We start from the raw sequence: 25,842 nt of genomic DNA, 5'->3' as shown, positions 1-25,842 counted from the left end.
ATTTAGGAACGTGTTAGCTGTAGTTTAATTTGGAGCATAGCCCTTGACTCCCTAATCACACTTTCAGGCCATAGTTCAAGGATATCTTAGGATGAGAAATGGCTTCCTTTCAGGTGGGCCACAGCTGACCTTGTCTCTGTGCTCGAAGTTTCCCCACGAGTAACTCCAGAGATAAGATACTGATGCTTTCTGTTAAAAGGTATGTGTAGGGTCGAGGTTAGGGGGGGTGGGGGGATTTGGCTGTTGGCATGTTCAGACAATCAGGTTTATTGAAGACAGGATCCTTCAACAGAGAGGAACCTTTGTTATCTCTGTGAATCTATCAGAGCTTTCAGTCAATATTTGCCTATTAAATAAATATTTGTTCAGTTAATAAATGAATGAACAAATGAATAGATGATGAGATGGTGTAAGGAAAGAACTGGGGCACAGCTGTGTTGCCAGGAAGGAAGGGAAAAGATGCAGTTTAGAGGGGACAGACAAGTTTGGGGGTTAGGGCACAAACAGGGTTGGGGAATTGAGAATGGATTTAAGAGAAGAGAATATGTCAGAGGGGAGTGAGATAAGAACCACCGGTTTTTGTTCTTTCATGTGTGCTGTATCTAGCCCTGCTAAGAGCAGAATTCTCAGTAGATCCCAATTTGAAGCACACACCCCTTCCATCACTGTGCCATCCATCAGGGACGGTTACAAAGAATGAGATCTTCAAGAGAATTCCGTCGGACGAACGTGCCCTCTCGCTTAACAAAAATCTCTCCTGAGAGAGCATTCATGCTCATCTGCTTCATAGTGCAAATCCACAAGGATGGTTCTTGGAGGCTTGACAAGACTCTTGCGTTTCTTTCTTTTCATCCTTTTTTCTTTCTGTTTTTAATAAGTGAGCTCCATATTTATAGGGCTTCTACGTCCATTCACGTCAGGCCTGTGGAAAGGGCTGTTTGCCTGCCCATTGAGGGTGAATTATGGGGCTGACATTTAACGGTGCGGCTTCTTTTGCTCAGAGGACCTCAACAATTGAGAGATGAGTTGCAAGGGAGTGATACTGCATAGTAAATAGTAAACGCCTCGCACCGTGAGAACATACCATTTTTATTTCATTTTATTTTTTAAACACAAGGTTTGGGAAAATAGCATGTGGTCTATTGACATTATTCTAAATTGCACTGTTAGGAGAACATTAGGTTTTTCATTTCACACCTTCTGAGTCTTAAGCACCATTGCTGGATGGGGAAATCAGTCATTTTCTGATGATTCATGTGCAGATTTGTGCCAATCAGAATTGGTCATCATTATGCCAGCGCTCTTCTTTCAGGGAAGTTCATTGGGAGCATAGAGAGAGGAAAGCGAAAGGAGAATCGTCCTCTTTAAGTGTTCTGTGTGAATTCACAAACCAGAAAGGTACAAGCAATTTCATAGTACAATGAAAATTTACTTTGAATAGACTACTGTTGTTATAAGCCACAGATACTGATACAGCCATCTGGGGATCGCTTGATAGGGACTTCATGGCAAATCTGTGGGTACATCTATCTTTCTCAACTTTGCCTTGCGGCTGTGGACATAAGAAAACAGACAAGAGCGTCTTTCTATGATTAATCTCCTATGAAAATCACGAAGAATTAAGAACCACTGACTTTTTGTCACTAGCTTCTGGAGAGCCTGGAAAGTCATAAGGGATGTTCATTTGCCTGAGACCATTTATTTTAAGAAACAGCAATCCTTGCAACATGATACCAAATCAGGAATGAGAATAACAGAAGGCAGGGGTGACTGAGATATTAGAAGTGAGAAACGCTTGTATTGATTTGTGTGTGTAAAACAGTCATAAATCTGTGTTTTGTTCTCCTCAAAGTTCCCTTTGCTTGAGGTCTATGAAATGTTGTCAGGGATCTGTTCTTATTTTGTTTATTTATTATTTTTTACCTTAATTTTACTCTGGAGTACCTTGTTGTTTTAAATCCTATCGCCATAAAAAAATCAATCACAATACGTCCATGTGACAAACATGCACTTATACCCCTGACTCCAAAATAAAATAAAATCACATTAAGAAATAAAAAATAAAACCAGAACACAACTATTTCCCTTTGAACATTCCCTTGCCTTTCCTTACCTATTCAAAGCGCTTCCTGTTGAATTTTTAAACACTGACACTTTTACCTTCTTCAGCTCAACATAGTCATTTGGGAAAATTCGCATCTGTGGAGGTGTTTTCTAGTGGGCTTTGATTTGATTACTGCGCCTTTCAACCTTAAGGGTACAGAGGAAAGTAATTCAAGCACCTAAGGGACTCTGGCGAATAACAGCAAACAGAAGCTCAAGACAGGTCAGGTCACTCAAAGGAAAATGAAATGTATTATTCTCATACAACAAGATTAGCAAATCATCCGTAAACCCAGCCACTCTTTCCTTCCTTTTATTCTAATGAGTTTAGTGTGCAGTAATGGCTGTACAGGCTTCATCAGAATTCTGCCAGTGAAGGGGAATTTTCAAACCCCGTTTGCAAATGAGATGCGCACCATAAACCATAGTCATCCATCATAGAGAAGTAGCTTGAGCCTGATGAAAGGATGCTTGGGCTGAGTCAATCAAATGAGCATTATTAGAGCTCTGTATTACACTGTCCTTTAGGTGATGGAGAAGGGATGTAATACATAACCTCTGTCCCTTTTGGAAGACTAAACTCTATTTTAACATGAACATTTCAGAGTGACGTTCATAAACTGGGTTATAGAAAGAGACTTCCTCTTTCTCAGCTGGGTGGATTTTTCACAACATAGCTACCACCACAAATAAATGGTCCTGGTCCTCTAGCTAAAATGACAGGGCATAGTTGTAGGTTATTCATAAAAAGTAGGCTGGGCACTTGGGTAAGCTACATGAAGACCGACAAAGAATATGACTTTTAATGTCCCTTGGCCATGATTAAAGAGCATAGTCATCACACTAAGATGTGAAGCTGATGGGTCATTTAGATACTGTCTGCTTTAGTGGTTTCCTAAGTCTTATTAAGTGTTGGGGCCCCATTTTTCCACCAGATGTTTTATGGCACCAGGATATACAAAAGCAATGAAAGTGTAGGAGCTTTTATTTGGTGAGAGGCGGAGGCCAGGCCTTCTCACCCTGCCCTAGCTCTCTCCACTTACCTCTCCCACTTCCCCTGGGCATCTCTGAGACTTTAAAACACACGCCTCAAGCTCTTTTTCTATCAGTTACAGAGGGAGAAAATGATGGGCAAAGACTTTAGCAACTTTGGTTAAGGCAGCGAATAGAGAGACCCAGAAGTTCTCACTTCCGCTCAGATGCTTCCTCCACCGTGCAGGCCCCCTTCATTCCATTGCTCAACCGCAGGGGCCAAAAAGCCCTGGTCTGCAGGGCCAGGCACCCATCAGGGGCAAAGCCGGTGTTGAAATGAAAGCTCACCCCCCATAAAGAGAGCAGCTGCTCTCTTTTAGATGATGTCTGTGGTGAGGAAGAAAGGACCCAGGGTTCCTTGGCTTTCCTCTTTTTCGCTGACAGAAGTTGGAAAGTCAGAATCTTGGTGTAACCATTAAAACGATTAAATGATTTAATTGATTGATAATTCTAAAAAACGACACTAATGAAACAAAACACATTTACAAGACAAATTCGGCCGATGCCACTAAATACTGACATTGAGTTCAATATTGTAATGCTGTGTTACAAGAAACACTAAAAATGAAGGCATCCTTATGAATAGATTCGTGGGGAATTCCTGATAATTGCTCCATGAAAAATCCTTAAACAGCCCTCATTCACTTTTTTAATACATACTGAGGATTCACAAAGCACTAAGCTCTCCTGTATAAATAGCTAATAATCCCAGACCTCCCAGGGCTCATAGTCTATGGGGGGGCAGAGGGGGACAAATATATAAAAGATATTTACAAGAAGGTGGACATAGCTAAAACAGAGGTGAACCGATGGTGCTATGAGACTACTCACAACAATTAAGAAGACATGTATAACTGTTCAGAAAAGACTTTCCTTGGAGAATCTTAAGGAAGGCATAGGAGTTGGCCAGAGAGGCAAAAAAGTGGGCAGAATAAACAACATACACAAGAGAGGAGTTGAGGAAAAACCACGTCTTAGTCAAGGAACTACAAGTAATTTGTCGTGGATAGAGGGCATGGAGGATGGAGAGAAGGTAGGAAAGAGATGAGACTGGAAATAGAGAGGAAACTAGTCCAGGAAAGATTTTATAATCTCTGCTGAGGAATTAGAACAGATTTAAAGATTGTAGGTCATGCCTAATGGCTCACACATGTGATTCCAGCACTTTGAGAGGCTGAGACGGGGGATTGCTTGAGCTCAGGAGCTCGAGACCAGCCTGGACAACATAGCAAGACTTCACCTCTATTAAAAAAAAAAAAAAGAGTGGGGCATGGTATCATGTGCGTGTAGTTCCAGCTATTCGGGAGGCTGAGGCAGAAGGATCGTCTGAGCTCAGGAGGTCGAGGCCACAGTGAGCCGCAATCATGTCGTTGTTCTCCAGCCTGGGTGATAGAGTGAGACGTCCGACTCACACAATAAAAATAAATAAATCGAGAAAGATTGCAAGTTGGGTGACAGCATCGCCTTTTGACTCTAGAACGATGATTCAGATGACGTGTATGCCTTGGGAGGGACGGAGAAGGTGAGGCAGGTGATTGAAATATTCTCGTTATCATCAATGAGGACTGTAAAGACTGTGAGATCAGCGCAAAGGGGAGGAGTTTGAGCAGCCGGATTCACAGGATCTGGCTACTGACTGGTAAAGAGAGGAAAACAAAAGCACCCAGAAAAATAGAGGGACCCATCTCCAGTGTGGGAACCCGGACCGACTGTGGCCTGTTTGACCCAGGGGAAGACCCAGGAAGTGGGGATGCTAGCTTCAGCCCACAAGAGCTGCGGGTGCGGCTGCCGCACTGTGTCAGGAGGTCGTCAGGGCATGTTGGTGTGGGGGTTCACTACTGAAAGAAAGTATTTCCCCGGAATCTTCTAGCACGTTTTAAAAATGCGCTGAAATATGACAGAAAATCCAAATACCTTCCTATGAGTGAATATAAAATACGAATCTTATTAGAAATAGCCCAGTCATTGAAAGATTTCTATGTCAAGAAGCTTAGAACCAACTGAATTTTTTCTAGCCTGACATTTTAGTGCTCCAACAACAACAACAAACAAACAAACAAGAGTAAAGCCGATATATGCCTGCCAAACATGACCAATAGTATCTCTCAGCTGGTTTAATGAGCACTGAGCTAGAAGGGTGAGACAAAAACAAACAAGAATCTCTTTCTTTTTCCAAGAATACAAATTTAACATGTTTGGCATTTTATTTTGCATTTGAATATAGAAGAGCTGACTTTATGGCAGAAGGAAAAGGTTAAAAAAGACTTTTTTTTTCTCTTGCTTTGGCTGAGTGTAGTATTAAACCACATTTTCCTGTGATGTATTGTTTTGAAGTCTAATCTTTTTCTTCCCTAAAGTGTTTTCTGAGTAATCATCTCAAAAACCCATTGAAACCCTTCAGTTAGATTCAGTGGCAGAATGATCTGAGATGGAGTAATTGGCTACTATTTTCGCACTGAAACAAATCCAGACCTGAAGTTTGGTGAGGAACAAATACAGCTGTTTTGGCCAATGGTCCGGCAATTGCCCTTCACACAGTGGATCACTGCATAATTCAAAATTAATGTTTCCTGGTTGGGTCAGTGGATATTGTGTAGGCAGACTACTAACTTCTCTTAACTTATAAAAGCAGGGTTTTTTTTTTTAACAATTTAGGGGAGGTGGAAAATGGAAAGTGGAAACAAATGTAGAAGATATTGAACATCCAAAATAAAGGTTATTATCGAGGGAAAAGGAGGTGGGGGAGAGAGAGAGAGAGAAGCCTGATGACAACTTTTAGTGCAATCCCTAGATTATAATTCCTTTCGAGAGAATTTATGGTTCTTGATAACTAGCAAGTGGTAGCACACTCCATTCAGCATAAAAGTAATAGCAATTAATAATAATAAAGAGAAATTCCAGTGGATGCCATGGTGGTTACTGCAGCCTCTGATTTAAAAGGTAGGTTTTGCAATGCAGGAATATCACCAATGATATTCAATTTTCCAAGAGGATTATCCTAAAGAAACCTGCAGCTGCAGTTATTTACCTCTGTCTTCAAAGCATCATTATGCAGACAAGGACACTGGGAAAAACACTGTCAAGGAATTTAAGAGACTGCATAATTCTTTATAAATACACCTACTTTGTATATTCACATATATTGTGTACTCTTCAAATGCAGATTTTAAATGCTGTTTATCTGTTACTTCTCCACATGTATCTCTGTGTGTAGCCTCCCCTTAAGGTAATGACATATTCACATGTTCAGTTTCTCTAGCACAGGAATAGAGTTAGAATAGTTGGGAATTTTTCAATGAAATAAAAGGACAAAAGAGAGCCAGACAAATGGAAGCTTTTCTTGGGTAGTAATTAGGCTTCTGAGTAGCCCTCAAATATTTATCCAAACCCTTGATTTTCTAGAAAGTGGCCACTGGTCTGGGAGTCTAGCACTGCCCATCTGTTGTGGGGGATGGGTGTAGCAGCTCAGCTGCTCACTCAAATATGTTACATTCAGAGGATGCAAAGACCACAGCCTGCAAACTTCTCAGCACCTTTTGCAACGTCAAAATCTCTTTTACTTCTACACAATAGCCTTGGTGTTCATTTTCACGAGGTTAATAAGGACAGAGGATAATAAATGTTGCAGAATGCTCGAAACTGTGTCCCACATGTCTACAAACTGTGTGATCCTCCAAGTCTAAAATGCTGAGCAAATCTGGAACATTGATGGAAGCATCGCCGTCTTTCTTCTTTTTCTGACTCCAATAATTCTGTCAACAGCTCTCCAGCTTCAATCCGATCTTTCACTGACTGTGGCCTTGCAGTGTATCGACTTTTCTGTTTAAATGCGTTTTTTGTTTTGCAGATAATCCTAAAAAACACTTTCCATAGCACTTCACCAAGTGACTGTGAGGCTCTCACTCTACTTTGAGCCCTGCTGAGTTGTATCCACTTGTCCTTGGTAATCTCATCTGGCATCCCCCTTGTAGCCACTACTTTTTTGTACTGATGCTATTGTGACAACCTGCACATGGGTGTCACAGAATTATCTTCCTTTTTTTGCATATTGCTGCCCTTGAGATGAAAAAGGAGCTGGAGCAAACTCTCCAGGCCTCCTGAGAGTCCAGATCCCCTTAGCAGTTCTTTTGTGGCAAGTTGAGCAGACCCTTGCCTCCAATTTTGAATCTTGGGTAGTGTTGTGTTCGGCATAATGCCCAGAGAGACATTTGGATTCCATTGATTTTAACAGTGGATTTTTGTGTTGTATTCTCAGGAGCACTGTTTGCCAGTTTCTATCCTCAGTCCTGTATGAGTCGTTCTGAGGGAGTTACACTCTTCCATGTAATATTCTCAGAACAGTTTTGAAGCAATTCTCTTCATATTCTTAAACAGACCTTGAAGACTTCGGTCCTTTTGTGATAACACAATATTTCTTGCCGATAGGAGATACAAGAGATACTGTAGTGTGCCTAAGAGTTTCAAATGAAAAAAATAGGTCACTTTCATCATAGACCTCACACCTCCCATCTCAGTCCGTAAAACTCTCATTCTGCTAACTTTTTGATACTGGTATCATACAATATCTTCCATAAATAGCCAGTGCTAAATGTAGTAAAAGAAGTTTGCCTGCAAGAAATCTTCATCATAGTTGGAAAAACTGGGCATAACATGTAAAAGATTTCCATCAGAGCCGGGCTCGGTGGCTCAGCCTATAATCTTGCACCTTTGGGAGGCTGAGGTGAGTGGATTGCCCGAGCCTGCGGGTTCGAGACCCGCCTGGGCAGGCGAGACCTCATCTCTACAATAAATCAAAAAATTAACCAGGCCTGGTAGCGCGCACCTGTAATTCTGGCTACTCAGAAGGCTGAGGTGGAAGGTTCACCGGAGCCTAGCAGGTCGAGGCTGCGGTGGCCGGGAGCGGCCACGGCACTCCAATCTGGCCGACAGAGTGAGACTCCGACTCAAAAAAAAAAAAATTTTCATCAGAACAAGGCAGCATGTAATAAGTGTCAAAGGGGCAGTGGCATGTGACAGTTACTATACAAGTTGAGAAGCATAGGCAGCAGTGTGACCTAGGTGGTTGGAGCAGGCTTTAGAGAGGAAGTCCACTCACTTGGCCGCCCAAGGATAGGTTATCTCAACTTAATCAGAATGGAGGGTATTGGAGTCTGGGAACCTTGAAGAGAGAAATGGATAAAATGTGTATTACTTTATGTAGGGTAGAGTGTTCATGAAATGAAATAGTGGTGGATAAACTTAAACAGAGGTTTTAATGAGTGGTTAAGAATTTTTAATTTTTTTTCAAGAGAAACAGGAAACTTTGAAGACTTTTTCAGAAGAGAGGTTTTCTAATATTTATCCACCCAGGACTGAATAAAATGGCTAGGTAGGTGGGTGGTAGTGGAGGCGGGAGAAGCAGATGGAGAAACACATTCAAGTTCAGTACATTTCATTCATTAGGGATTTACAAGTGAGTTTCTGTGTGTTCTGATCAGAAGAGTAGAAGCAGAACTGAGCAAACATAATCCATATGTAATTTCCACTTAGTGGAGACCCAGGTCATTCTGAATGGTGTGAGTACATCTGTGCTTATACCTTCCCAGCTAATGGCCATACTTCTCACCCTAGTTGTGCTCGTGGCTTAGCAAATGTATTTAAATAAATTGGGGAAATAGTTTCTTGAGATGTAAAATGGAGAAATTGGCACTGCTAGTTTCTTAGACTAATAGTCTTCATTTCAGAGTCCCTTGAGAAATAAACAATGGAATCTCACTTGGGAGGAGAAAAAATATATATATATACACACACACTTATAAACACAATTGTGCATACAGTATCAGGGGTTTGCAAACACCCTGAAACTTAAGAGTGCTTAGAGCAATGTGTGGTCTCTAATGATTCAGTGTAGGCAGATTCTGTGTTGCAATAAGCCCAGGTAGAAGTGATAGCATTTGCTCATTTGGAAGGAAAGGAAGATAGCAAGGAAATGGTGATCACCTGAACTGGCAAAACTTTAAAGGAAGATCAGTTGGCAGTGAGCTTTTCATTCCACTTAGACCCCTGTTTGTGACTCTGTTCCCTGGAAAAATCGAGCATATTAAAATGAATAACGTGAGAATTTCGTTCAAGGGTTAATTATCAGCGGGGGGGGGGTACTATTATAAGAGACAGAACAACTTCAGAAACAAGTTTATCTCAAACCGAAGCTAAATAAAATAGAATTGCCTTTAGTCACATGTAATTTTCTGAAGTGATTTTTAGAAGTGTTGGCCAACAACCACATATTTTCCTCATTTTTATTGTAATATAGGCAGGAAGTAACCAAGATTTGATTAAACTTGCTTATATGGATGTAAGAGAGCCTCAAAAGTTGATCAGGGAATCATTGCTGCTTTAATTAGTAATTTAGTTAAATGATTCTTTTTATTCACACTTTTCCAACTTATTCAGTAAATGCTTATTAAGCATCTACTATGTACCAGACCTTGACCTATAGGGTAGGTACCCACCCATCTGGTTTACTTTGGGAAGGTCCATATTCACGGCTATTGGCCCTGTGTGATTCTCAGTGCCACTTTCATTCTCAAGTGTCCTGTTTCAACAACAAATGTTGTGGCCACTCTAGTTTTAGACTATCTGAGGAAATGTTACCTCAGGGAAAATCATCTTTGTCTGTCCAAATATTTCCCTTGAAACTTTCCAGACTACATCATAATCATCTGTAGTATTTTGAGTATGCTGTAAGCTTTGTGAGGACAGAACCTCACATGTTTTGTTCATCAGTGCATCTCTTGAACCTAGTTTAATGGAACATAGTAGTCACTCAATAAACACATGTTATGAATGACTGAACCATTGAAAACACTTTCACCACTTGAGAAAGTTGCTGCCACTATAATTGTCCAAAAGATTAGGATCAGACTATGCCCTGCAACGCAGGTATCACTTGCAAAGCATTAAGAAAAATATTCAAAATTATTTTAATAGTTTACATAAATTCTTTTGTTATCTGATTTTGCGTTAATATATGATTTGAAATCTTTTTAAAGTAAATAAGATGTTAAAGGTGTTCAAATGTATGCCTTGGTTATTGACATGTGTGTGGCTACCCATTGCGGAAATAACCATGTTTGCCTTAGAATTTCACTGTTGGAATGCTGTGAGGCAGGGATTGTATTTCCATGGTTAAGGGAACTGGTGCATGCCAGACCCAAAGTGTGTCATCCTTCTTTCCATTTGTCAGGATTTTACTGTTCATAGGCGTTGTGTTTTGAGGAGGTGACGTAGGGTATATGAGACTTTTTTTTTTTTTAATGCAGAAATCCATCAAACTTGGTTAACTTGTTTCCCAGCCTCCAGAAGATTAGAAGCAGAAAGTTAGAAAGAAAGCTGTTAGAGTCAAACAGATTTATGGTAATGGGAGAGATTGGGAACCCACAAAAAGGAGAGTAGGAATTCAAAAAGCATCATTTCTGAGGCCATTTGGGAAAGAGATAAAGAGCCTTGCGTGCCCAGCAGCCTAGAAAGCCTGGCTGCGTTCTACCAGCTCCCAGCGGTTGTCCGTAATGATGGCCCCAGGCGATCAAGAAAAGGTTAAAGTAAGTTTACTGTGTTCTGTTCAATAAGAGGACATTGTTTATAATCAATTTCAGTGAAGCTGGTGTTTTATTTAGGCTCTTTGGTTGCAAGTAATAGGAGGACCTCAATACATCCTCAGAGAAAAGTGTGTGTGTACGCACACCTAGGGACTAGGAATTGCAAACAAAAAAAATAAGAGTATATAGGAGCTGAGTCTACCCACAGGGCTGGCTTCTGTCTTTTGTAGGTTCATGGTATCATGGTATCATTTCGTGTGGTGTCTGTTTCTGAATAAGATCCCTGCCATTTGGGCCAGCCATCACCTCGTGAGCTCTTTTCTAGAACTTCTGCTTCTGTTTTCTCTCTGGGTTTTTCTGATACAATTCTGAGAGACAGCGTGATTTTTCTGGCTCATCTGTTCATACTGGCAATGCCATGGCTTGCTGATTATCCTTTGTTTTACCTGTTCTGAATCAATTGCCTGTTCCTGTTCCCAGAAACAGGGTGCAAACGGATTTGGTTATCTGGTCTGATTCTGATCATCTACTCAGCAGAAGCTGTAGACAGGCTGCTTTCCCAAGCCCCTGACTAAAGGTATTGCTGGTACCTGGACAAAACCAAAACTAGATAAATGTTTTTAAAATCTTGAGATTTAGCCCAATGAGGTTCAGTTATTTGGAAAATTTGTTTTAGGGGAAAATGCATTCCCTTAGTATTCTACAAATAAAAGTCTACGCTACATATGCTTCAGGTGAATTTAGAGTTCTAATAAAATATTAGTAACTTCGTTACACAATAGCTGCCCTTTCCTCTAAATATTCCCAAATTGTTTCTTCCTTCTTCTCATCCTGTGCTGCTCACCCACACGTAAGTATCCTCTTGGATGCGGGATGAGTGGATGCGCTTGATTCACAGTCCTCAACATTTCTTCTTCTTCTTCTTCTTCCTCCTCCTCCTCCTCCTCTTCTTCTTCTTCTTCTTCTTCTTCCTCCTCTTCTTCCTCCTCTTCCTCTTCCTCTTCCTCTTCTTCTTCCCCTTTTTCTTCCTCTTCCTCTTCCTCTTCTTCTTCTTCTTTCTTCTTCTTCTTCTTCTTCTTCTTCCATCTTCACCCAGACACAGCTACGCAGGAGCAGGTGCGTTTCCATCTAAAGAGGAGAGTCACTGTGCCACGAATGGGTGAATGTAAGCTGCTAGTGTTGCCAGTGTGGGTTTTGCAAATAGTGCTCAGAACAGTGATTCGTGTCACAATTCAGCACACGAAGGATGTCATGCCTGAGATTCGATATGCTGAGACCCAGCACACCTGTCACCCATTTACACACTCAGCTAATACAACGAATTAAGTAAATATAAACCAGATACCTGTTTTCAATGGAGAACTAGGAAGAGAGTGTCAATTCTCTTTTACGCCAAAAGTAAAGACACAGCAGGACAAGTTCTCAGCATGTCGTATCACCTGTGCATCCTGATTGAGGCTACTGATTTGAATCATCTCAGACAATTTTTTTTGTTTTGTTTTTTGAATTGGAGTCTCACTCGGTCGCCCAGACTGGAGTGCAGTGGCCGCTCCTGGCCACCGCAGCCTCGACCGCTGGGCTCCGGCGATCCTTCCGCCTCAGCCTTCCGAGTAACCGGAATTACAGGCATGCCCGGCTGATTTTTTAATTTATTGTAGAGTTGAGGTCTCACTGCCCAGGCGGGTCTCGAACCCGCGGGCTCAGGCAATCCACTCACCTCAGCCTCCCAAAGTCGTGGGATTACAGGCTGAGCCACCGAGCCCGGCTATCTCAGACAATTTTAATGGCAAGGCTAAATAATTAAAAACCAACCTTTGAAATAAATGGTGGCTCAGTTTTGGGACTGACTGTGTGGGCACGTGTGCCTGTGTGCAGCAAGTGTGTGAGCATCAGTGTGTGTGCGCAGTGTGTGAGAGTCAGCGCACACATGTGCCCACACGCAGTGAGCCTGTCAGCATTGGGTGCGCCCATGTGCCCGCGTGTGTGGAATGTGCAAGCACCGGTGCACACGCGTGCCTGTGTCCAGGCCACCCTCTTTTTGCTAACGCACACCTACCACCTCCTTTCTATAAAAAAAAATATATATATATAACCACTTCCAAATAAAAGAGCAGCTGAGCTCTCGTAGAACATGACATTTTATATCAGCTTAGATTTCAGTATTTCAAATTGTTCCCTGGAATTAATTCACTAAATAACCCAGGCAGGTAAAGCACAGATCCATTAGGCGCAGTAGAACGCATTCTTTAAATGTTAGCGCCATGCAATGAATATTTGATAAGTGCGTCATTAATAAACCTTGGTGCGACATAATTGATATGTGGATGTCTAAGGACAATTCCAAATGACGTAGCACATGGCATCTGCTCATCCCTCAATCATCATGCAGGTTGCTCTTGCACCGTGCAATGGGCACGATTGGAAAGACAAAGTCTGATCTTCCTTAGTGGCTATCCATAAAAGGTTTTCATTACAAGATAAATGATCACGGCCTGGCTTTATTAACTAAGCATGCATTTATTAACTAAGCATGCAGGCCAAAGTCATTGAATAAAATGGCCACTAGACTTTGAATGACACAAATTCTTAATGTCCCAGGAATGGATCCCATCTTTGATCTGGATCTCTAGCCGCTATTATTTGAGAATACAGGGTCTGACAGTTAAGCTCACGAACTCATTCTAGAAAAAGTGCTACACACCTCGTTGCTGAATATCACCATGGACATCCTCAAAGTACTCCCCAGGGGAAGCTAGGCACTGACGCCAGTGCCTACTCTACTTGTCAAAGCAATTTTTTTTCTGAAACGGCCATGAGAGCTGTCGTCATGTTACCCTTGATGACCTGAATGTCATCAAAATGTCTTCCTCTCAATATGTCCTTTATCTCTGGGGAAAGGAAAAAACCACTGGGGGCCTGACCAAGTGGGTAAAGAGGATGTTTCCACACAGTTATTTGTTTACTGGCTAAAAACTCCTTCACAGACAGTGCTAGGTGAGCTGGTGCATCGTCGTGATGCAAGAGCACCTTCAGAACCATTTTTGCACACATCTTTCTCATGCCAAGATCTTCTGTTAACACTTTCCTGTTTCTCTATTGATGTTAATTTGGTCTGCTATGTTTCTCACAGACAGTTGATTATTTGAACACACAATTCGAAAAATTTTTTCAATGTTTTTGTCAGTTCTGCTCATGACTGGCCGTCCTGACCTCTCTCCACCAGTGACACTTTCTCTCCCCTCAGAAAAATAGGTAATCCATTTGTACACTGCTATTTTCTTCATGGCATCGTCCCCATACACTTGGACTAACATGTTCCTGATTTCACTTCCACTCTTATCGAGTATAACAAGAAATTTAATGTTTGTTTGTTGCTCTGATTCAAGCTCTGACATTCTCACAATGGCACACCAAAACATGCAACGACAGTAATGAATGCCACTCAGCAAGACACTCCCACATGTCGACACAAGCAGCTGTGAGACACTGATATACTGAGGTTATGCAACCTTACCAAGTTGTCTGTACAGTGTTGCCCGCGTGAGACCACAGTGATGAGTTTGCAGACTTCATTGTCAGACCTTGTATAGCAACTGAATTTAAAGTGTTGCCAAATACTGACTTAATTTCACTTGCAAGACTCTTTTCCCCTAATATCTTGCTCTGTGACTGTCATGATAAACTCATATATCTTTTCTCTCATCTAATAACCTCAAATTCATCCTGAACATATTCCCAGTCTTGAAGACAAGACCTTAGTGTATGGACAGGTCAACTACAGAAGCGTTGGTGCTTATAGGAATGAAACGACTTGAGTCTTGAAGGAGAATTAGTGGCTGCAGAACGAGTCACTAGAAATCCTTCATTCTCTCGTCCCCAAATCATTCATAGGAAATGAACTAACTAAGCATGTATGCTCAAATAGTCTAAGTCCTTATTTATTTGGGTTTAAGAAAGATGCTTCAAACAGGATATATCCATCTAACAGTTCCCTTTATAAATCTGACTGCCTCAGCAAGAAAACTAAGTCTTCTTAGATGACCAACTTTAAGGTTTTTTATTTTAAATATTAATACATGAAGAAAGAAATCCCTGGATTTTTTTCTTGCTATGATTTTTTCAGATATACAGTATTTTGGAGGAAAAGTGCTCTAAAACAACCTCAGTAAATTTTGCAAAATTTACTGATAACATGATACATTGGAGCTCATGAAAGCAAAAGTTAAAATGTGTTTTCACTCTGTGAGAAGGCATTTGACTCAGTGCTCACAATAACCCCTGAGTATAACTTTGTGAAGGAAAGTATATACGTGTAGTATATTCTGCTATGAATTATCTAAAATTAACTTTATAAAACCGGAATATTATGGCAACAAGACAACTTTTTCTCACTAATTAATTCTGCTTTTAGCTACTTTTTTTTGAGAGGGTATGATCACTATAAGGAACAAAATTTTGTTAAATTAATTCCATGTCTCTTGACTACTCGGGTCACTATATAGTTCATCAACTTACTGCACTAACATAAAATAGGAAGTTTGGCCTTCATCTTGTCTAAAATACTTTTATTTGTAATGTTATTACTTGCATTTATTGGTAATTGCTTTTATCTTTTATGAGTGTGCTATTGATTCTTCTGTATGTTTTTCAATGGAGGCGTTAACAAACATTTAGCTTTGAAGGTGACGCGTTAATTTCATGCCTAACATTTTTAAGAACCTTGACACTAACTCTGACGATAATACTTCCAATCCTCATGAAGAAATAAAGCATTCCTTAGCTTATTGTCTACACTTGCAGCATAATGGCAACGTGACTGGTATTAGAGTATCCTGGCATACAATTCCTGTGTAAACTAAAAATACCACTAGACTATTCAAATGATTCATTTTGCATTAGTGCAATTGTTTCCAAATGCATTTCACCATGTTTTATTCACCTTAGTTTGTTCTTGTTTCAGCATTAATCATTAAATCATATATTATGAATTAAATGTATGCAGTAAGGTTAAAATTTCATTAAGGGCTGACATGATTCTTATGCTTGCTTTGATTCATTTTATAAAACTTAGGTTATCAACAGATATATGGAGATAATTCTAATTTAGTTGTATTTATTTTTTTGTTTTCAAAAATGAGAACCTTTGTCACAATGTTTCAATGAATTTATTTTCTCACATTTAAGTTGAGCTCTCTTACAAGCCTTTTATTCACATCATCTATTTTTTCTCCTGGTCATTCAAAGGTAACAGAGAACCATTTGACTTCTGAGTATAAGGCCACTGCTGAAGACCTGCTGCTATTTTGAAGAATTTTTCTTCTCTCTTTTTTGTCCCAACCAGTTCTGACTCTGTCACAAACCAGCTAAAGCACACATCTCTGTCTTTATGAGAAGCCATGTCTGCGTGTATACATGCTTGGCAAGAAACCTGGTTATTCTCAATGAATCAGACCCGGCTGGTGGCCTATAACTCCTTTTCTGATAACAAGATTCAGGCACAAATCAGGACTTTCAGGAGGGCAGTTAAGCATGGCTAGGTTGAATCTCAGTTCCTCTGCTCAGTGGCACTGAGATCCTGGCAACTTATTTAACCTCTGTAAGGCATTGTTTCCTTAACTGTAAGATGGAGGTGTTAGTTCCCATTCCCTAGGGCTTGTTGCAAAAAATTAAAACTGCAAATACTGTATATCTGCAGTGTGGAGAACAGTGCTTGGCATATGGTCAGTGCTCAATGAATGCTAGCTAAGAATTAAATGTCCCTAAAGAGTGGAAAGATTATGGTACCCTTTGTCCCCGCCCCTCTTCCATATGTAAGTCAGAATCACAATTCGGATCTCTCCATATGGTGACTTTTGAAAGTTTTAGTTGAAGTACAAAAAAAAAAAAAAAAATTTTTTTTTAAGCTAGCTTTTTGTTTTCCTGCCTTAGCTTTGCTGGCACTCTAAACCAGAACTTTCTGAGCATGCGAAATGTCTTATAAAGGTGTGAAAGAGACTTGTCACTGTTTCCGGTTCTACTGTTGAAAACAGATTTCCAGATTATTTTTATTTAAATATGTTGTAGGTATCCCTCTGTGAAAATAATATTTATCTAAGGATGGAGCTTCAAATATTCCTGGAGGTTTGATCCTTAGGACTCAGATTTCGGATTTAGGTAGATAATCTGTTGTAGGTCAGTGGTAATGGAAAAGCAATGACAGGCTACATTAACATTATAATAACACTAATTACTATTGTTATGATTGTCATTTGGCTTCAAGTAATAAATAAACATTGTACTGCATTGGCCACCATTCATCACAAATAAATATCCAGGTGTATATCAACAGATGTCACAAAAAAAATTCCTGTTGTTTTCACGTGAAATCGGTGAGTGTATTGTTGTCTAGGTTAATAATGATGGTGAATAGCCTCTTCCCCAGCACACCTTTAGGGTATAGACAGCTACTCAAATGCAGATGTGGAGAAAAAGGAATGCTTCTACACTGCTGGTGGGAATGCAAACTCGTGCAACCTCTTTAGAAGACAGTGTGGCAATCTCTGAAAGAACGAGAAATTGACCTGCCATATGACCCAGCAATCCCCCTATTGGGAATATACCCGGAGGAACTTAAGTCATTCTACCAACAAGATACCAGCACACGTATGTTTGTCGCAGCTCTATTCACAATAGCAAAAACATGGAACCAACCATGCTGCCCATCAAAGCTAGACTGGATTTTAAAAATGTGATGCGTATACACAATGGAATATTATGCAACCACAAAGAAGGACAAACATATGGACTTCACAGCAGCTTGGATTCAATAAGAGTCTATCTTACTCAGTAATCTATCACAGAAACAAAGAACAGAATACCATATGTTCTCACTCATAAGTGGACCTTGAACAATTATAATAGTATAAGAAAGGATTGGCAGTCATGGGAAACTATCAGGAGAGGGGGGTGGGATTGGAGTTGAGGGAAACTGCTAGGGGAGGGAGGGGCATACCTCATGAACAAGGGTACCTGCATAATCAACATTTGTATACCTAACTCTGAATCGTACCCCACATCTTTATAATAAAAAAAAGAAAAGTTACTCAAATGTTAGAATTTTCTTTATTTTATTGAGTTGTGGGGTACCAGTGAGGATTTACTCCATAAGTGAGTTGCATGCCGGTTTGGACTCCTAGCAGGCTCTCTCTCCCCCTGAGAGTGGGCCAGGTACCCTGTGGGTCGCCGTGTGCTTCCCTGCCTCTTCCTTCCATCCCTCTCCTAGCAGTGTTTAGCATCTCTGCCAATCCTACGCTTGTGCTCATGTGATCGGTGGTCAGGGCCCACTGATAGGTGAGGACATACGGTCTTCCATTCTTTGTTTCTGTGATAGTTCGCTTCGAATGAGGGTCTCCAGTTGCATCCATGTTGCTGTGAAGGCCATGCTTTGGTTTTCCTTTATAGCGGCATAATAGTTCATTGTTATACATACCACATTTGATTTATCTAGTCTACTTTCTTTTTTTAATTTTAAAGATGCGGGGTACAATTCAGGGCTAGGTATACAAATGTTCATTATGCAGGTACCCTTGTTGATGAGGTGCACCCCCCACCCCCGGCAGTTTCCCACTACTGTCAATCCCTTTCTTATAGCATTATGATAATTGTTCAAGGTCCACTTATGAATGAGAACATGTGGTACTCTGTTCTTTGTTTCTGTGATAGATCACTGAGTATGATAGACTCTAAATTCATCCAAGTTGCTGTGAAGTCCATATGCTTGTCTTTCTTTATGGCTGCATAATATTCCATTGTGTATATGTACCACATTTTTTTTATCCAGTTCAGCTTCGATGGGCAGCATGGTTGGTTCACTTTCAATGGGCATCTGCATTGGTTCCATGCCCTTGCTATTGTGAAAGGTGCTGCAGTGAATATACATGTGCAGGTGTCTTTTTGGAAGAGCGATTTATGTTCTTCTGGGTATATTCCAAGAAGACAGATGGCTAGAACTGGAAGCTCAATTTTTAGTTCTTTGAGAAATTGCCACACTTCTTTTCACAAAGGTTGAACTAGTTTACATTCCCATCAACAGTGTAGAAGTATTCCCTTTTCTCCACACCCATGCCAGCATCTTTTGTTTTTGTTTTACTTTTTAATGATAGCTGTCTTTACTGGTATTAGATGATTAATGAGGCACAGCATTTTTTCATAAGTCTGTTGGCTGCTTTCTTTGAGAAGTGCCTGTTCATATCTTTTGCCCACTTTTTAATTGTTTTTTTTTTTTTCCTTGCTGTTCATTTGTGCTCCTTGTAGATCCTGGATGTTCGGTCTTTGATAGATGTATTGCTTGCATATATGTTTTTCCATTCCATGGGTTGTCTCTTTACTCTCTTGGCTTCTTCTGTCATGCAAAGCATTTTAGTTTGATAATCTCTCATCTGTCAATTTTAGCTTTTGTTGCATTTACTCTTGAGGACTTTCAAATGCCAGAAATGTTAAGTGTTAGTGTAACATTTTTCTTATCTATTAGGTAAAATGCACAATACAGTTTAAATATATTTAATGATATTCAAGTTTGAAAATAAATCTTTCATATTTCATTTTTAATAGGCCAAATGTGTGACATGGTTTTAAACTTAACCATTGTTTGAAGATGTAAACATGCAAGCAAATGAGATGATATTGTAAACAAATTGTTTACAGCTGATGGTGGTATTGTGGATGATATATAGAACACCTGTGGATAGATTTTATAGAATTGTAGATTTTAACTTGACTCAAGAGCTATCTGGTGTGACCCCTTATTTTATAGGTAAGCTACTTGAGAGAGTGTAAGTGACCTGCCACAAATCTCAAAGCTGGGAGCAGAGCTCCCTGTTTTCTAGTACTGGGTCTGAGATCTGTCCCGTGAATAACACTTTTCCTGGGTGCATTATTCCCAGAGAGAATTTATCTAGCATTTTCGTTTTTCAGACTTTTGTTAAAAATAGGATTACTACTCTGATGTGTATTGAAGGGAATAGAATCTCTATTATACTGCACTTTTTGGAAATGCAGTGCACGAAGAGCTTTTTGTACCAGCTTTTCATTTCTGGTTCTCTGTGTCACAAAAGACTCTTCACTTTTGTAGTTGAAATCATTTGTAATTATGAATTATGCTTTTAAAAAATTCATCAATGAAATCTTTGATTTAAAAGTGAGTTGCCAGAAGAAAGCAAAAGAGAAAAAAATTGAATTTAATGAAATATGATAGCGAAATAGAGAAATCATAAAGGAGAGGCATCTCACCTGGAACAGTGTCTCATCAGGCAGCAGACAAGTGAAGATAACACATGCAGTCATGTTTTAGAATTTGTTATCCAGCATTATTTGGTATATAAGTGCACAGGAAATATATTTATACTGCCTATTAAATATTTCTATACATTAAATATATTAAATATATCCACTGTGCAAAATTGAGAGATGATGGCACAGGTGGTCACCAGCACTGTGACAAAAGACACACGTTTCAAAGTATTCAGACTCCTTTTATTATGTCTTGTGGCTGTTATCTTTAATTCTCACCTATTATATTATATATGGATTTTATAGCAGTATCATAGATGCAACAATATCTGTTAGCACCATTTTTAGAGTATATATTAGTAAACAGTCAAAATAAGAGAACTCATTAAACATATACCTAAACGGTAAGACTGAAAAGAAAGTGAGCAAATATTTTTAAATGTAGATTTTGCTAAATATACTTCCTTATTCAAAGTCTTCAATGAATGACAGCTTGCATAACCTACGTCACCAACTTGGAAGTAAAGGTGCTCATTTACAAGAGATTAATATTATGTTACCATTGAAGTCACTGGGAAATCTAAGCTAACTTCTCAAAGATGTTGCTTACCCCCACCACAACAAACACCAGAAACAACTCAGGCCAAAAAGGAATTGACTCCAGAAGCTAATTTCTGAGCGTTCTGGAGTCTGATCTGCTCACTCTCCTGCTATAACTATGGATGCTTTCCTATGCGTCACTGATTGAAGAAAGTTCTGTATTGTCACACAGAAGCATATCCTTTGATGGCTTCCATAGTCTAGGTCCCGGCCAAGCCTTGGTACTCTTCAAAACAAGCCCCAAGGTTTCATTCTGTTTCATACCCTCACTGCATTAACTAAGATCTCTTCCTCCCAGTCACCGGACTGTACTATCAGCCGGGCCCTGACTCAATTCTCCCATGATCCTCCAGCCTTATGGAGCCTGTGTCACCAACCTAGTGTCTTCCAGGTAAGTTATTTCGGGAGTCTTGTGGTCCTTCTCTCTGTGACTTACTTGGAGTGCGGAGTGCTCGATTCCATGTTGTTCAGTCTTTAGCAGCAGGGGTTGGATTTCCTTTTTCTCAGAACCCTTAGGTTTCTTTATCCAAAGAGAACCTTCTTATCCCTTCTGAGCACTCTGAAATACTATTATAATATATAATGTAATTTATTATAATATAAATATTACAATAGAGAAACAGAGAATGTCCACAAGATCCTCTTTTCTTACACTCCTTTTCTTTCCTTACCCTTTCTCCTACTCTCAGCAAGGGATTCCTGCTTGACCCAAATTTGCATAATTTAAGAATACACTTCTTGACCCAAATTTGCATAATTTAAGAATATGACACCAGTGACTCATTCAGAATTAAGAAATGAAGCATCTGGACTCTCCTCCTTGATTTAGAAGATGCTAGCATAAAATTTTTAATTACCTCTATTCAGTATTTAATCTTTGCTGTGATAGGCATTGTGTTACACCCATTTTAAAAAAAATTCTCTTTAAAGAAGCTGAAAATCCTTTAGTGTTATGTTAGCCTAGTAGGCTCTTATTTCTGAAAGGGAGGAGGAATGTTAAGAAATAAAAACATTTAATTTTTTTTTTTTAAGTATCACTCATGGCTAGAATAACTATGGTGCTTGAGCCTTAAAAGTGAAAAAGGGGACTTCAAACCTAACAACTTCTGCTATGCTGGGCAGTATGATCTGTACACTGATTAATGTAGTTTAACTCGCAACCTTGAGGCAACCCATACATTAGTCTTCATATTCTTACCCCGTGGTTACAAAAGGCTCATAGTGTCAAAACCTTATACTGACCTCTACCTAGAGATGCTCTGATCACTCTTGCATCATCAGCTTCTCCTTTGTACTAGTTTCTTCTTATTGACACACAACCTGCAGATGTTTTCCAATGGTAATAAAATCAAAACGAATCTCTTTGGATCCTACTTCCTGCTCTAGACTTTGCCCCACTCCTCTGTTCCTCTGTATATCACAACTTTTTGAAAAAGTTTTTTATATTGTTTCTAATTTCTTTCCTTTGGTCTTTTGCCCCATTCTTTGCACTAAACTGTTCTTGACACAGTCTCCAGTGACCTTCATATGGCTGAATTCCATGGTCCTTGTGCTTTGAGCTATACTCCCCACCCCATTCAACGTACCCAATCTCTCCCTCTTTTGTGTAGCGTTTTCTCTGCTTAGCTTCCAGGATATCCAACTCTTCTGGTCCTCCTTCCACACGGGTTGCTTTTGTGTTTATTGCTAGTCTCTCCATCTTTCTGATCTCACTTAAGGATGGGAATGTATTCTGAGAAATGCATCAGTAGGCAATTTTGTCATCTTCAAACATCACAGAGTGTATTTACTTGAACCTAGATGGCATAATCCATGGCACACCTAGGGTATATGATTTACCCTGTGTGCCTATTTTGCAAATCCATAGAGCATGTTACTGTACAGGATACTGTAGGAAATAATAAGACAGTGGTAAATATTTGTGTATCTAAAAATAGAATAGGTACAGGAAAAATGTAGTATACAAGATGCAACATGGAACACCTGTGTAAGGCATTTCTGTCAATGGAGGTTTCAGGACCGGAAGTTACTCTGGGTGAGTCACTGAGTGAGGGTGAGTGAATTTCAAGGCTTGAGACATTATAGTTCACTACTGTAGACTTTATAAATTTAGGTTTTGTAAATTTAGTGTAGCTTAGGCTACACTTAAGTTTTCTTTTGTCAATAATAAATTACTTTAACTCACTTTATAAACTTTTGATTGTTTTAACTTTTCTGATTTTTTTGAATAACACAACTTAAAACACATATTGTACAGTCGTATAAAATATTTTTCTTTATGTTCCTATTCTATAAGCTTTTTTTTCTATTTTTAAAAAATTAGTACTTATTTTTACTTTTTAAATTATTTTGTTAAAAATGAAGACACAAACACACCCATTAGCCCAGGCCTCCACAGGGCCAAGATCATCGATATCACTGTGTCCTACCTCCACATTTTGTCCCACTGGAAGATCTCCAGGGGCAATAACACACGAAGCTGTCGTTTTCTATGATATAAATGACTTCTTCTGGAATCCCTCCCGAAGGACTTACCTAAGGCTGTTTTACAGTTAACTTTTTTTTATAAGTAGAAGGCATGTACTCTAAATAATGATAAAAATTGTATCAAATACACAAACCAATAAAGTAACTTATTATCACTATCAAGCATTATGTATTGTATCACTATTCAGTATTATGTACTATATATAATTTTACTTTCGTATGACTAGCTACCCAGTAGGTGGGTCTACACCAGCATCACCACAAACCCCTGAGTAATGAATGCCTTGGGCTGTGGCATCACTGGACAATAGGAATTTTTCATTTCCATTATAATCTGATGGGACCACTATTACGTATGCAGTCCATAGCTGACCACACTTGTTATTATGCAGTGTAGTACTGTATCTCAAGACTCAGCCTTGGACTTCTTCTCTCACAAGATCTAATTTACTCTTTTGGTGATCTCATCTAGTATCATGGCTTTAAATATGCTTAGCATGCTCTTATTTTTATCTCCAGCTAAGACCTCTCCCTGAACTATGGGCTCTTTTTTCTAAATGTCCACTTGACTGTCTAATAGACAAATCAAACTAAACCTGTCTCAACCCCACACCTGATCTTTGTCCCTGAAACTGCTTCTCTTGCAAACTTCTCTGAGTTCGTGGAAAGACAACCCTTTCAATTGCTTAGGCCAAAATGTTTGTGTCATTTGTGACTCTTGTCTTTTTTTTCCCACCACCTATCCAATCTGTCAATAAATCCTGTTGGCTGTGCCTTCGATTTATACCCAGAATTCAACTACTTAGCTCGACCATCTCATGCTAGTCAGTGCCGTCATTATCTCTTCCTGGAACTATGGCAATATCCTCTTTCCTTGTCTCTTAATTTCTACTTTTGGCTCACTACAACATACACAACGGAGCAACCAGAGTCACCCTGTTAGCCCGTAAGTAAGGTCCCACCATTTCCTTGTTTACAACCTCCAGTGACTTTGGTTTTAGTCGGAATAAACATCAAAGCCTTTCCATGTCCTAAGGACATCCTGCCATCTAGGTCCCCATCTTATCTCTGAGCCCAAATCTTGTGATTCTCATCCCAGCTCATTCTGCTGCAGCCACACTGACCTCACTTGTACTTACTTTCTTTTTGTTTGTAAAGGTCCTTTCCCTTACATGCAGTGCGTCATGCAGTGCACCTCCTTACCACTTGAGGTCTTTGCTCCACTGCCATTTTCTCTGTGAGGCCATCCTTGAGCTGTATTTTCAAAACCAATTCTCTCTATAGCCATCTCTATTCCCCTTCCCTGATTTTTCTCCATAGGCCTTAATACCATCCAATATACCTTATGTTGGATTTATTGTGCATTATTGTTATTATCGTTATGACTTATTTCCCGCCAGTGAAGTGTAAGCTTCATGACATGGGGATATGTGTTGTTTGTCCCTTGCTTCATTCCAGGTGCCTGGAAGAGTTGATGGCACAGCGTGGGCACTCTGGATTATTTTTTGAATGAATGAAGGATTTGTAGAAATGTTCTCTCTACTTCAATCCTTCTTGGCTATTTCAGAAGGTCCCTAGTTATAACCCTTCAGAAATCCCTGGGCTTCTTTTTCTTCTTGGCTGTCTAGTGGTAGATGCATAGATTCTTAGGAAGGCCATGAAGCCTGTCTCCTGCTATGGTTGCCATATCAATTTCCTTCCAATGGGCATAGCACACTTACAGTAGCAACTGGATTTACTGAGTGACAACTTTGCTCTCGGTGCTGTACTAGGCTTCACATACATGAGCTGTTTTTTTTTTTTTTTTTTTGAGTTGGAGTCTCACTCTGTCGCCCAGACTGGAGTGCAGGGGCCACTCCTGGCCACCGCAGCCTCGACCTGCTGGGCTCTGGTGATCCTTCCGTCTCAGCCTTCCGAGTAGCCGGAATTACAGATGCACACTACCATGCCCGGCTAATTTTTTATTTATTGTAGAGATGAGGTCTCACCAAGTTGCCCAGGCAGGTCTCGAACGGACGGGCTCAGGCAATCCACTCACCTCAGCCTCCCAAGGTGCGGGATTACAAGCTGAGCCACTGAGCCCGGCTGAGCTGTTTTGATTTAAGCCTTGCGACCCAGAAATAGAGGCTTGGTTCTCTGCTCCTGTGATCCCTTTGAATTTTTGCTTGTGACTTAATGAGTTCCATCTTCCTGGGGAACCTCAAGTCTAAGCCGCGGTGTTTTTTCCTGCTGGCTTTCTTTTTTATTATTTTAGAGATGTGGGTACAAGCCAGGATTAGCTAAACAAGCAGACTGCATGCAGGTGAAGTCTGGGCCTCCAACTGATCTTCACTTCCCCTGTTACATAGGCTGGAATGCAGTGGCACACTCACGACCACCCCAGCCTCCACCTGCTGGGCTCAGACGATCCTTCTGCCTCAGCCTTCCAAGTAGCTGAAACTACAGTTGCGCGCTACCATGCCCAGCTGATTTTTTGATTTATTGTAGAGACGGGGTTTTGCCAAGTTGCCCAGGTTGGTCTCCTCGAACCCCCCCAGGCTCAGACAATCCTCATACCTCGTCCTCCCAAAGTGTTGGGATTACAGGCTGAGCCACCACACCTGGTCTACTTTGATTTTTTGATGTTCATGCATTTGGCTTACTTAATCAGACTATTTTATGAGCCCATTGAATGCAGTAATGGTATATTTATTTTATTTCCTTATTCTTAGTTATCTGCTTTGGAAGGCTGAGGTGAGTGGATTGCCTGAGCCCGTGGGTTCGAGACCTGCCTGGG

This window comes from Carlito syrichta, unplaced genomic scaffold (assembly GCF_000164805.1).
Source record: "Carlito syrichta isolate Samal-C Ts95f unplaced genomic scaffold, Tarsius_syrichta-2.0.1 Scaffold302291, whole genome shotgun sequence".
Taxonomy (NCBI): domain Eukaryota; kingdom Metazoa; phylum Chordata; class Mammalia; order Primates; family Tarsiidae; genus Carlito; species Carlito syrichta.
Note: the sequence above shows the minus strand (reverse complement) of the source record.